Genomic DNA, 14,226 nt, shown 5'->3' with positions numbered 1-14,226 from the left:
CAGTAAACATTATTCAACGCAATTCTTCGTCGTTTAAATCAATTACAGACGATAGAACACAACCCTTGTTATTAAATTCATCACATAACTTTTATTTCATATTTCTGTGTATTTTTATTAATTCGCAATTCTAGGCAATGCATAGACTATTTGGCTATAGGACCACAGCTACACGTTATTATTTGCAGAGAATTAGCTGTGGGGCATCAATGCACACATGCGCAGTTCGACCCTTGTGACTACATCCAGCTATTATTTTTAAACGGAACCATGCATAGCCCAAGCACGTAAGGTACGAGTAATATCAAGCAAAGTCGCAATTGATTTGCTCGTAAGGGATGCTGCTAGGCAGACTAACTACACAGGAGTAACCGTTAGGCACTGACGCTTTTGGGAGCTCACCCAGGATATGAGTCTGATCCCTTTAGAATTACAATTATAATTTAACACATTACATTCTTCTTTGATCCAGATCCCAAATCTATTGCGTAACAGGTACTTTGCATGCAGGCTCCAATCTACGATTATGCAGCAGTTGTGTGCGTGAGAAACGCTACCAAAAGCTAGGTATGGGAAAGCTGGCCGCAGCATTTCAAAAAAGATGAAGAATGCTATGTAGAGGCGTGCTGAGCTCGAGTTCGCAGCGCCCATCAGCAACTGAGGCCTGACAGTCGCAGCGGCATTGGCGGCCCCGGCAACGAGGATTACCGGTGGCAACTTCATTCATCAACGTCGGCAGCGACAATCACCCAGCCTGCGTGGTTCAGATAATGTTAGTGGGTCAGTTCGTCCAAAATCTGAAAGTGGTAATGTTGATAGGCCGATGTTAGTGAGGCGGACTGCCTGAAATCAGAGAAAAGAGATGTAATTGCAAGTGATTCAATGACATGGTTGCGGGAAATTCTGACTAATATGAACCCTAAAATTCGCTACTGAGTACAGAAATAAGTTCAATAAAAACAGAGATAGGTTCAGTAGAGACCAGCGCAGCAGAAAGTGTGAAAGTTTAGGTAGAGAATCAAAATTAGAAGCTATTAGGGCAAACGTAAGCAAAATTTCTAAAGAGGCCGACCTCGCAACACCAAAGAGGACACAGTGCATAAAGATTTCAGGAACAAGTTGCAAAATGTACATTACAAGCTGGGTAGTGACGTTAAGAATTGTGTGCTGAGGAAGTGATCACTAAGTCTATTAACAATTTGCCTGGTAGAGTGGTAGAGTGTGAAAAAGAGGTGGTGAGAAACAGACAACAGTTGGAAGCACAGATTAATAACGAAATTTTTTAGTTGAAACTGCGGATTAAAGATATACGTGCAGAGTTAAATGCTTTAGCAGCCAATCTATTACTATTATGGGTGCTTCATGAGATATTTCGGAACGACAAAGTACTAAAAACATTTCGAGGACAATGCACAATCATGAGCAAATTGAGTGTTTCATTTACTCCTATGAAGTGTTTGAGAATTGCTTCCTGAACAGATTCTGGAGTGGAGCGCAGAAAACACGACTTCATATGAGATCCTAAATGGATACAGTTTAGAACGCGAAAGTAGTTCATGCGCGATTTTTGTGTGCGGGAGCTAGTTGGGAGTGTTGACTGAAAAGACGCTTACCGGAATACTTGCAATGCGACCTCATCCATAGTTTACTGTCGATTTTATAGATTATAACAAGCGTTCATACCTAAGCCACATAATGGGAACAGCAGACAGGGGAATGGTTGCCAGAAAGGGAATTATAGCTACTACCATATAGTTACCGCCATAATAATCGTTTTCACGGAGTAAATGGAAACGGGAACTCTCATAACGAAAATCAAAATCGGGAACGAAAATTTGGGACCCACGAGCCTCACGAAATGATACGCCAGAATATAAGGTTGAGAAATTAGAGATCGCCACATAGCAGGTCTGGAGATGGCGAAATAAATGAGGGTTGAAAATGAAACGTTACTTAAATATGCTGTGGGTGTCGACAACTCGGAAAAGAAGCCACAAATGTTGACGGTTATGACAAGTAAGTTAAAAATGGGGAATAACTTTAGGCAGAGCAACCGTAAAGAAGGCGCAAGAAAGGTTGTAAAATGAGTAGACATGGTGACTCAAAAAATTATTTTGTGAAAGGGTAGTGAATAATGGATGAATGTATGCTTGTCAAAAAATTCTGTGATCAGGGGAGAGGCTGAGGGCTGAGGTTGATCTGAATTTGGTGGAGATAGAATGTATGACGAATTCTAATGAAGCACTAGTCAGTAGCAATTATTACAGAAATGTATGTGAAAGTAAAGCAGATGATTTTGTATCGGAGGAAGAAAGTGAAGCCATTTGTGAAGGCAGTGTTGCAATAGCCTCGTCATATGGTGATTAATTTTATTATGTATCGGCATACATGCGTGATTTATTGTTAAGGGAGGAAGAGGTGATGTTCAAGGTGCTGAAGGTTGAAGCTACTCATTTAGATGTCTCCGAGGAAAGAATTGCGCATTTATTTCTGTTGATGAAAGAGAGCCGATAGCTCTTGCTGAATGCTTGAATTATGAGTAGCTGTAGAAGAACAAACGAGAAAGTAATGTTAGGTCATCCGAGTACAGAATATCTTAAATATCTGAGAGTGGAGACAATGTACCTGAGAGAGAGAAAGATCCGAGTTTGGCGGAAATCGTGTGTACCATGAATTCTGAAAAGGAGCGATAATTTAGGGGTCCTTTGTTTGTTTTAGTAGCGGCGTTTGATGAAGTTGTTGATGATGATTTCTATAATGTGTCGACGGATTTAATGGATGTTTTAAGTGATGAATGAGCTGTCGGTGAATGTTAGTGGAGTTAACTGTGATAAAGATTGCAGTGATTCGGCGGAAACTATTCCTGTTTTGTGTACGGGAGACGAAGTTTTAAGTTGTGTGGCTCATTGTGAGAATGTTAATTTGGAGGAAGTAATTTTGATGATTACGAGGACCATGAAACGAGAGGTTTCCATAACGATTGAAATCCTTCAAATGAGTTGAAGGTAAGTCAGGAGAGTCTAGGAATTCGTAATGAAATTGAGGGTTGCTCTGAAATTATAATGTGTTCCATAAGCATGGAAAAAAGGGACGTAGAAAATCATCTTTTGAGGGAACAGTGTTCAGAGAGGGTTGAACTGATCGATGTTAATGGTTCAAAATGGTTCAAATGGCTCTGAGCACTATGGGACTTAACTTCTGAGGTCATCAATCCCCTAGAACTTAGAACTACTTAAACTTAACTAACCTAAGGACATCACACACGTCCATGCCCGAGGCAGGATTCGAACCTGCGACCGTAGCAGCCGCGCGGTTCCGGACTGAGCGCCTAGAACCGCTAGACCACCGCGGCCGGCTGATGTTAATGATTGAAGAAAGTGTGGATATCTCAAAACAAAAAATAGTGTTACAGCGGTAGTCACAAGTTTTGTTTGTAAACGGAAGAGCCCGTTGGTGAACTAGGAAAGACGGCTCGAATTTGAGCACGTGAAAAATGAGATTCGGGACATACTCACACTGACGAGAAAAATGTTAGTGGCAACGATGGCAGACTTGCATCTTGTGAATGGAGAACTTGGTGTGAAAAAAATTGTGTGTAAATAAAGGTATTTTCATGTGTAGTTACAAGAATTTTGGGGGCTATTTCTTTTTGGTGCAAGCAGTAAATTATTAAATTTGAGATATAAATGAATAAGTATGGAAGCACAATTTAATGCAAGGAGGGCATATAAAGGGTGATTCAGAAGTCAAAGTATTCAGGGATTTGAGAGGAATGATAATTTGCAACAAAAGTCAAGTAAACATGTGTTCTAAACCGCATGCCTTAAAACTATGAGCAATTCTTGATCTTTCATACTGTGAAACAAATGTGTTCTATTGCAACATCTTTGATTTTCCATATTTTGGGAAGTGGTAGTATGGACCAAACCTATAAAAAAGGTCCAATAAAAATGTGCTCTAAAATGCATACCTTAAAAGTTATGAGCGCTTGTTCATTAGAAGTAGCGAAGATGAAAAAGTGCTCATAGCTCTCAAGGTATACATTTTAGAGAACATGTTTACTGGACATGTTTTTCTTGTTTTGTTCCCTACTACCATTTCTCAAAATATGGTAAACAAAGTGCTTGCAGTAGAAAAGATTTGTTTCACAATATCGAAAGATCAAGAATTCCTCATAGCTCTTAATGTATGCGTTTTAGAACCCACGTTTATTTGCCATTTTTGTTTCGAATGATCGTTCCTGTCATATCCCTGAGTACTGACCATCACTTCTGAAACACCCTGTATATTGACCGCACAAGTCTTGGTGCGCGGAGGTAAGAAAATCTCGTTCTTTGCGAAAAGAGGAATAAATCTTCCTGTATTAAAATGCTGCTAATGTAAAAGTGGTCAATTAACCGCGTTAGCGGACACCACAACTTAAAAGAGTGCCAGAAGACGTCTCTGTCAAGCAGGCATAGATAATATCGTTTAAGTAATTTTTAGCGACAGTTTATTGTCATTTAACATAAGTGCAAAAATACTGCTTTATTTATTAATGAACAAACCCCTTTTCTGGGTGCTGTGAACACACTGAGTAACTGAATGTTTAGTACATTTCTGTATTTAAGTATTGTTGTAACATATTAGTTTAATGTGATGAGCGGTCATGTTGAATCAAATCATGTCTTTAAACCTTAAAAATGATGTATTTTTGGTGGGGACGGCATTCATCCAATTGAGAAACCGACAATAGCTGAACACTAGAAGAGTCAAGTGGTGAGAGGGATTTTTCGAGTGAAGAGCTCGAAGGAGTGACTATGGACACTTTTATACGAGTTCTGGAAAGAGGCAGACTTGCCTAAGGTGACGAGTGGTATTTGATTGTGGAGATAACTGTTCTGGGCAGAATGGACATATTTTGAGACGATTGAATGTGCTCCAGAGTAGGACTCTAATGATTTACTTTGTATTAAGGAACTGAGAATCGACAGAGTACGTATGAGTTACTATTCCTTGAGTGTTAATTTGTGAATCATCAAGTAGAACTCTGAACGATTTCTAGCTGTTGAATTTTTCGTGTATTCTGAGCACGAAATGGACTTAGTTTTCACGAGTCTTTGATGACTATGTAGTTTGGAGATTTCGCTTCAATTCTTGTATCGTTTCAAGGTAACTTTACTGCAAATGATTAGTGTATTTTTCGTCTGAATTTGAAATGAATATCGTAGGACCACTACCAATTTATTTGAGATTATTCAGTAACATTTTGTATTTCTGTGTATTTTTATTAATTCACATTTCTAGTCAAATAATAGACTGTTTCACTGTAGGATCGTAGCTATACCTTATCACTGTGGAGCTGTGGAGCCTATGACTACATCGAGCTATTGTTTTTGAACAGAGCAATGCATAGCCCAAGCGCGTAAGGTACGAGCAATATTAGGTAAATTCGCAACTGATTTGCCCATATAGGATGCCGTTAGGCAGAGCGACTACACACCAGTAGTCGTTAGATACTTTGGTACTTTCAACATTTGTAGCCCAATCAGCAATCGTGATAATCTAATATAGAAGAAACTATCAGCCTCATTACTGCAATCGATGCTGATTCTCTTGGAAATATATGTAATACTTTCTAAATCATTTTCTTGATAGAAAAGCTCCCGGGAAAGGGCGCCCTTGAACGTAGCGCAACATATGACTGCAGGCTTTCTATCTGTCTGTGGAGTAAAATCATCAGGAGCAATTCGAGCAGATTAACTGCTGCCATGTTGTACTTGTGTGTTTCCTAACATCCGATGGAGCATCGTTGCATTATACCGTAAGCACATGTGTTACGAATTATGACACTGAAAGGAAACCAGCTGTGTGTCAGCTCACTCAATAGTAGTCATTCCAATAATAAATTATGAAAATTTTTCGTTTAATTAGATAGAAAGTCTCAGTTAACTTTGATCGATAGGCTAGAAACGTCATGTCTGAGAGAGCGTGTGTACTGGCTTACACATTCGGGTCAGCCCCAGAGCATCGCATTTTCAGGGTTCTGCTACACCTACTTGTGCAGCGAAGCGGTTACAGGAAGCGCCGGCTCAAGTTAAAATGATGGTCAGAGATTGTTCAGCGGTGCGGGCCCCTTAGCGCCGTGCACTCGAGCAAACTAGGTGCTCTGCGGCGGCAGCGGCTTCGGCCACTCTGGGACAACAGGCGACAATAAACAAAGATTAGGGCTCCGGCTGGCAGCGTAATTATGGCAGTTAGTGAGGCGGCCCCCGCCACAGCTCTGAGATTACAAGCGCGCTACTCGCGCATGCGCAGAGCGCTACGGTGGCCCCGCGTTTCCTCTTTAAGAGCATTCCCACATCCAGGTCATCGCAATGGTTGCACTTGTGGTGGACATGGGCTGAGTTCGGCTACAAGTAATTATTCAAAACTTTACGTGTGCGTATGCGAGTAAAGTTATGTTCAACATTTGTCTGAATTACAAAACCAAAGACTTGTGTGGATAATGTATAATAAATTAGCGCTCTGCTTGCTGCAGTAGCAAATTGAATGTGAACGTTATTTTAGGCCAGCCTCAAAAAGTCTACTTTGATCAACAAATGAGTGAAGGTTTTGTGACCAGGACGTAGACAATGTTCAACACTATGGTAAATTTTAATTATATAATGTTCCGCGTACAACAGCGTCTACAACGGTTAATTAGAGAATTTTTGAAGACAAGAATACAAAAGTAACAGATGATAAATTCTATTCGACAATAAAAATAGGTCGACATGGAACTGGGGTATCCGTATCTCCCATAAATAGTTGATGGGACACGGTATGGTTTACGTCAGCTGTTTCAAGAGTTGTTAATCCAAAGTAGCTTGGAAAAGTTCTTATCACTAGTTGACAGTCTACCTTCCATATTGATCGAAAATACTCTTTGCGTGCTTTGAGTCTGTAGACTCTCATGTGCTACGGATCTCTTTACATACATAAATGTCTCCTTTAGAACACCTCAACGCAATCGATCATTTCCGTCCCTTGTAAAGAAACTGAGCACCGACTTCATATCGTACGCACCAGACGCCTCTTCTAAAAGCCGTAAGCCGCTTTTTCTCTCGTGTTTCGAGGCACATTTGCAGTTTCGCTTTTGCAGTGTGAAACTGGAATTAGTTGAAAACAATTTGGATCATCACGTGTTTCATGCGGCGTCTATTGTCGAGGGAAAGAAACGGTTTGTTTCCCGTTACACGCATTATTATTTTTGGATAGTTATTCTACGGGCCATTCGATGGAGCGATCCCAAATTAGCATAGTGATATTTGTTTTATCGACATGTATTAACAGAGAAAGAAAAACAACAACAATAACCAATACCCCATCAACGACGCTGCCTGCTACCGTCATGCAGTAGCGCTACTTAGTCGCTGTTAGAACACGTCACTCATCGTATTGCAACATCCCTATTAACACATATCGATAAGATAAATACAGCAGTAGACAAATTTTGCGACGCGCTGTCGAGGGGGACTCCTGATATTCCTCTTTAAAAATCTTTTTGCTTATGAGGTGAAATAAACCGTCTCTTTCCGTCGACACTGGCCGTAGCATGAAAGACGTAACAGGTGATGTTCGTTTGATCTGACTCCAGCTACACACTGCAAACACGAAATGGCAAGGTCTGACGAAACACAACAGAATATGTGCCTGACGACTCTTAGAAGAGACATCTGTGCAGTTGCAGTACGCTATCTCTATAGCTTATAGTGTTAAGACTACTACTCCGACAGCTGAATAAGAAGTGAGGTTCCATGCATCCATCTAACAAGCCGTACTTTACCACCGTCAGACTGGTCTCTTCCCATAGAATTTTATGATTTAAGGGGCTCCGGAAAGGCTCAAAATCATGAAAAGTTCAGTTTTTACTTTTTTGCGTTTTCTGAATCTGCAGACTATTACCTTTTAATAGATATATAATTTATTCAATTCCGAAGACTGCAACTATTTTTAAATTTTTTTTTGAAATGTGTTCTACATGGGCGTGACCCACTGTGGCGCTGTTAAACTGCTGTCAAATGGTGTTATTATTAACGTCCGTGTTCATCAGGTACATTTTAGTGATGTGAGATAAAGTATGTGTTGTGGCTAACCTGTGATGGTTCAATATATATCGCTGGTGTGATTGTCGGTTGTTTCATGTTTATTTACTCTGTCGTTATCTCGAAAATATTCGTAATTAATTCTGTTTCTTGAGTCTCTGTTTTGTTGAAGTATAATAATGAGTAAAAGTAAAGTTATTAGAAATCCTCTGAAGGCTTTTAAGAAAAGGAGAAATGTTGGAAAGCCAAAGGTATGTGTTATTACTGTAAACAATAAAGACGATAACCAAGTGAGTGAACCTAACCTCTCAAGTACACCTGCCCATAGCAGCCAAAGTGGGAAAGAAAATACTTCACAGAAGAAGCTTGGTTCAATGAGTGAAAACTATGAATGTTTTATGGGCGAATCGGATGTGAATGAAATATTTGATATGTCGGTTCTCAAAGGAATTTTTTCAAACTGTGTAAGATGTATTCATTGTAGTGAAGTTGGTCTGGAACTCTCCATAATAAAGTACGTAGGACTTGCTAGTGAAATACAACTGAAATGTGATAAGTGTTCATACATGACCACCTTTTGGAACAGTGTTGCAGTAACTGCAACTGAAGAAAATGGTGGCAAAATCTACGAACACAACAACGAGCGATGCTTGCTTTAGACAAGGAACGCCTTCGGGCTACAGACAGGGCTGTAAAGAGTCTAGAAATACAAGCAAGAGTAAACAGCAGGAGGAACAAGAGGAAGCTGGAGGAGGAGTTTGCAGAGGATGAAGATAATCCATCCTATGGACCTGGAATGCACTAAAAAGTTAATCCAATCTTTGTCGATCGATTCCCAAAACTTTTATTTTCTCATACTAATTACATGCTTTCTAAGGACCTTCCAAACATATGTTTCAAACTTTCAGTAAATGTTACACAGTACCTTCTGCATAATTTAACACAGCCTTTTTCCAAAAAACTGTATATTTTTGAATATATAAATTAAAAATTGCAAAAAAATGTTGTGAATTTTCATTACAATTGAAAAAAAATCATCTTTAATAACTGAACTAAAATTTTCTAAAATCCCCGTGTTAAGTTGTAGCCCATATTCCAATAAATAATCTGTAACAAGTTCAACTTCCTACCTCAAATACTTTGTGAGGAAAGATGTAATTTATAAGCGTTATTTTAACATTGCAAGTATAGGGCGTTCCGGAGCCACTTAATTTGCCTCCTATGCATCCTTCAGTAGATGACACAGTGCGTAAACTACAGCAGTTTTCTTCTGTGAATGGCATATGTCACAGTTCAAGGGGCAATCTCTGTTTCTCTGTAAACAAACTCGTCACTCCACAGCAATGAACGGGAAAGCCGTTCTAAGCCTCCAAGGTACAGCAGCAGTTCTGGGTGTTCCGACGTAACGTTTGTTGAGAAATTACATACCATGACGCAAGACGGTGCCCGTACAGGGATCTTGAGAATTCGTCGTGCAGCTAAGGCCAGATGCGGAAATTGTATGGAGCAATTACTCATGATCCATGAGACGTGGTGCTTAGGGAAAGGCAGGGTTCAATGTGGACGGGGCCGTACTCAGTTACCCTTGGTTGTTTAGTTTTTCTAATCACTTACACTTTATTTCAAAACAATTGCAAATAAGGTTGACAATAAGAAAAAATTATCAAATTTGACAGTTAAGACACAATGTCTAATAAAAAATTTCTTGAGCAAGTTTATTTCACGGCTGAAGGCCTTATTGACCAGAAATTCAACTTATTTGTCAGCTGAAAGCCCCAATAGTAATAACTCAAAAAACAATTTGACGGCTGAAGTCCTAGATAGCAAATTCTTAAGAACGAGTTAACTTCTCCAAGAGATACTAAAATATTGTAGAAAAGGACAATCAACAATTTTTTTTATTAAGAGACAATATCCAACTAAAAATTCTTAAGACAAATTGCATTCACGGCTGAAGGCCTTATTGACAATCATCGCAATCTGACCAAATCAAGAGAGAAGTGGGACCCAGACAGTGCTCCAAGGATCGACCTGGGAAAATCGTTCAACTTCGTAAACGATGAGACAGGCAGCCAAGAGCTGTATTCACTTAACCGGATGGCAACCAAAACTAGTGACAGTTTAAGCGCGGGCCAACACTTTTGCAACATCTACCTAACGTCAGATAACCAACACAAGAATGGAATAACCCAGGCAAGGCGGAACCGGCGGACAGCACTGCGTCTTCAGATGGTGGTGGTGGTTTTTGGGGGAAGGAGACCAGACAGCGAGGTCATCGGTCTCATCGGATTAGGGAAGGACGGGGAAGGAAGTCGGCCGTGCCCTTTGAAAGGAACCATCCCGGCATTTGCATGGAGCGATTTAGGGAAATCACGGAAAATCTAAATCAGGATGGCCGGACGCGGGATTGAACCGTCGTCCTCCCGAATGCGAGTCCAGTGTGCGTCTTCAGAATCCGGTTTTTAGAACATCCAGAAGCAGAAAGAACCACTACGACCAAAGTAGTCCAGAAGAAACAAATATCCGAATCACAGTCAAGGAGGCTGTCGAACTACACGCCTTACCGGACAGCAGCGGTAAGGCGAAGAAAGGTGCACTGCCGCGAAAATTCGCTAAGCTTCAGGGCACGTAACAGGGGCGTTAGCGGCCACTAGGCTGAAAAATATCGCTGGCTGAGATTCATCAATAAACACAAGGTTCAAAAATGGCTCTGAGCACTATGCGACTTAACGTCTGAGGTCATCAGTCGCCTAGAACTTAGAACTAATTAACCTAACTAACCTAAGGACATCACACACATCAATGCCCGAGGCAGGATTCGAACCTGCGACTGGAGCGGTCGCTCGGCTCTAGACTGTAGCGCCTAGAACCGTACGGTAAACACAAGGAATTGAATGATTAATAATAAACGGCTGATTAATTCTGCCGCCGGCCGGAGTGGCCGTGCAGTTCTAGGCGCTACAGTCTGGAGCCGAGCGACCGCTACGGTTGCAGGTTCGAATCCTGCCTCGGGCATGGATGTGTGTGATGTACTTAGGTTAGTTAGGTTTAATTAGTTCTAAGTTCTAGGCGACTGATGACCTCAGAAACTAAGTCGCATAGTGCTCAGTCATAATTTTGCCAACTCCAAACACTCCATTCGTTGCTCTTCGTCTCAGCGACCCTGCGAGCAGCAACGCGCGAACAAACGGCGTAATCTCAAATAGTGGAGGTTTCGCTACTGGGTTAATGTTCAGTCAACTCCAACGTCCTGGATCCGGTGGAGAACGAGAAGAGAATCGAAGCATTTGAGTTGTTGCGCCGTAGACGAGTGTTGAAAGTGAAGTGACTGATAAGGTAAGGAATGAAGATGTTCTGTGCAGAATGGGAAAGGAAAGAAATACGTCGAAAACACTGACAAGGAGCAGGGCAGGATTGTAGGACATCTCTTAAATCATTAGGAAATTACTTTCGTGGTAGTAGAGAGAGCTGTAGAGGGTGAAAACTGTAGAGGAAGACAAAGATTGGAATACCTTCAGCTGATGACTGACGACGTAGGTTTCAAGTGCTACTCTCTGAGGTGAAGACGTTGGCACAGGAGAGGAAATGATGGCGCTACGCATCAAACCAGTCTGAAGATTGATGGCTGAAAATAAATAAAAAAATAAAAGTACCATCTGTATGGTATTTTCTTCCTAATCGGTACGTACAAAAGCATTAACTAAATTATCTTTCTGGAAAAAGTAATTAAATAATCTGTACCGACTGGTGTCACACTGTGGGGCAAAGGTATTCATACAAACTAAATCAATTACAATGTACATAAATATAATGACAGTGTAAGTATTTTGTAGGCATACCCTTCTATGTATCTCCTGTGAACCGTTTTGGCATGGATTGAACCTGCTTTGGAAGTATCTGACATAATATTTTGCCATTCGGGGCGTAGACATTGTTTAAGAGCCGTCTTACTTCATATTTCATATTTTCTGCCCAGTCCTTCAGGCGTACTCCAAAGATGTTCAACTCGATTAAGGCCTGCGCTCTGTGCTGGAAGCGTGAGAACGTGGGAAGTACGGTACAATACAGACAGACGAATAATTTCCGCTGTATGCTTAGAATCCGAACCTTGTTGAAAGTAGTAAGCTACCCTAAATCTAAGGTAGCAACACTTGCTGCAGATTTGCCTTTGGGATATTTAAATACCGACATCTGTCCATGTTACCTCCAACAAAAATAATTTGCCGAGCACCAGATGTGATCATACATACCCAAACCATAGCTCCTCCACCACCGTCCTTCACTGTGAGGTGAAAGAGTATTGGATCCAGGTCAGTATTTGGTCGTCATCAGGTGAAGTGTCTATCACTTAGTAGCAAATGATGGCAAACTTTCGTGTGAAGACGACCAGGGTCTAGAAGTCACTTTCACTGGCATTAATTGTTGATGGCTGCATGGATGTTGTTCGCCACAGTGTGGCTACTTTCATTACAACCATTAATGATCCAGTACTTTACAAGAGGATTCTGCCTGGAGAGCAAAGACAAAAAACCCAATACTGTGATACTACTGCCACTGATGTTATCGATAAGGCAGACAATGGACATTCCGTTGCTGTTGTTACAGACATTACTCGAAATATACTGACTGCAGACAACATTTTACATAAATAATAACCGCATATCGCCAGCGTAGCCTGCGCAGTGCGCGTCCTCAAGCTACACTTTAATAGACGATACTATTCTAGAAGTACTTCGCGAAGTTAATCGTGTAGCCAAAAACAGAATTACATCTTTGAAGTACAGTCTTGTTCCTAATGCAACAAAAGAGGCTAAAAGGAAAGGAAAAGCCCGTACATCAAGTGTCACAGTCAAACTTCCCTTTCGGACGCGATCGGCTGCAGTAGTAATATATTTTGATAGCTCTTTAAAGAACAGAGAGGCCATACTGGATACAGTTGTTTGTCCTACTGTGATACTCGACGTGGCCGTGAAGTCAGCTGCGCTAGAGGATGATGCATGCCAGAAACTGGATGCAGCTTACCGGTTACTGAAAACTGTACGTGACGCAATAAAGCAAGCAGAGGCAGACAATACCGTTTTGTCTGAAGTATATGAACTTTGTACTGTTATTTCAGCTAATGTAGGAAAATCAAAATTTTTTTCTGTAGAATACAAACAAAATTTAAAAACTGGCTAGAAACCTAGGAAATGCGTTAATATGCAAACGATCCACGCAGCAGCAAACCTTCGGGATCCATGGTATACAGGAGCAACTCTTACTGAAAATGAGGAAAGTCAGTCAGCTGACTGCGTAGCAGCACCAAGTAATGCTTTAGCTTGATTCCAGAATTACACTGGCAAATCTAGAGGAATTTCGGGTTGTTGTCGCTTTCTTTTTCGAAAGAGTGAATGCGGACTGTTGCTAATCATGTCTCCATCGAACAGGTCTGTGCACTAAGTAACCTTTGAGAACTTTGTGATCGACAATTTTATATGTACCTCCAAAATCAGCTGGGCACAGCACAACTAGATCGCTCATGGTCGGGTTCACACAAACGTCAACCGAGTCAACTCAATCAATAACTGTGCGAATTTATGCGACATATCAAGTGATTTCCCTTTTAAAACGCTGAGGAAGTGCAATTGTTCTTTATTTGCTGCAGTTATATTTTCGAGTACAAGTGTAATCCTGTTATCTGGATAAAGGAAGCAAATCATTTAAATAACGCTTCTTGGATAATGACAGTGGGCGAACCAATGTTAGGTAAAGCGTGACGCAGTGTTGCGGTGGCAATGACGACAGCGGGTTTAGCAGCGGATACAGGGCGCGAAGGCGTCCTATTGCTCTCCCTTTCACATCGCGGATGTGAGATGCTTCCAGGTGAGCCTGCGGTGTCGAGATTCGCGGAGAGCGGGCTACTTATATGGGCGGTCACCCCCCCTCCACTAGACCTCGGGTGGCTACGGTATTCGCGGAGAGCGGGCTATTTATATGCGCTGTCGCCCCCCCTCCACTAGACCACGGGTGGCTACGGTGGACCAGCGGCGGGCTCCGCGTTCGGTTCTCGGTGTAAGCATTGTGTTTGTCTGCGTCCGCAGCGGAGAACGTTGACGGGCGCGCTCCCGACGGATTTCCGCTATCACAGGGTTCAATGCGGCGCTGCGATGGTATCCCTCAT

Source organism: Schistocerca americana, chromosome 1 (assembly GCF_021461395.2).
Source record: "Schistocerca americana isolate TAMUIC-IGC-003095 chromosome 1, iqSchAmer2.1, whole genome shotgun sequence".
NCBI lineage: Eukaryota > Metazoa > Arthropoda > Insecta > Orthoptera > Acrididae > Schistocerca > Schistocerca americana.
The sequence above is the reverse complement of the archived record's forward strand: the minus strand, read 5'-3'. Positions refer to the sequence as shown.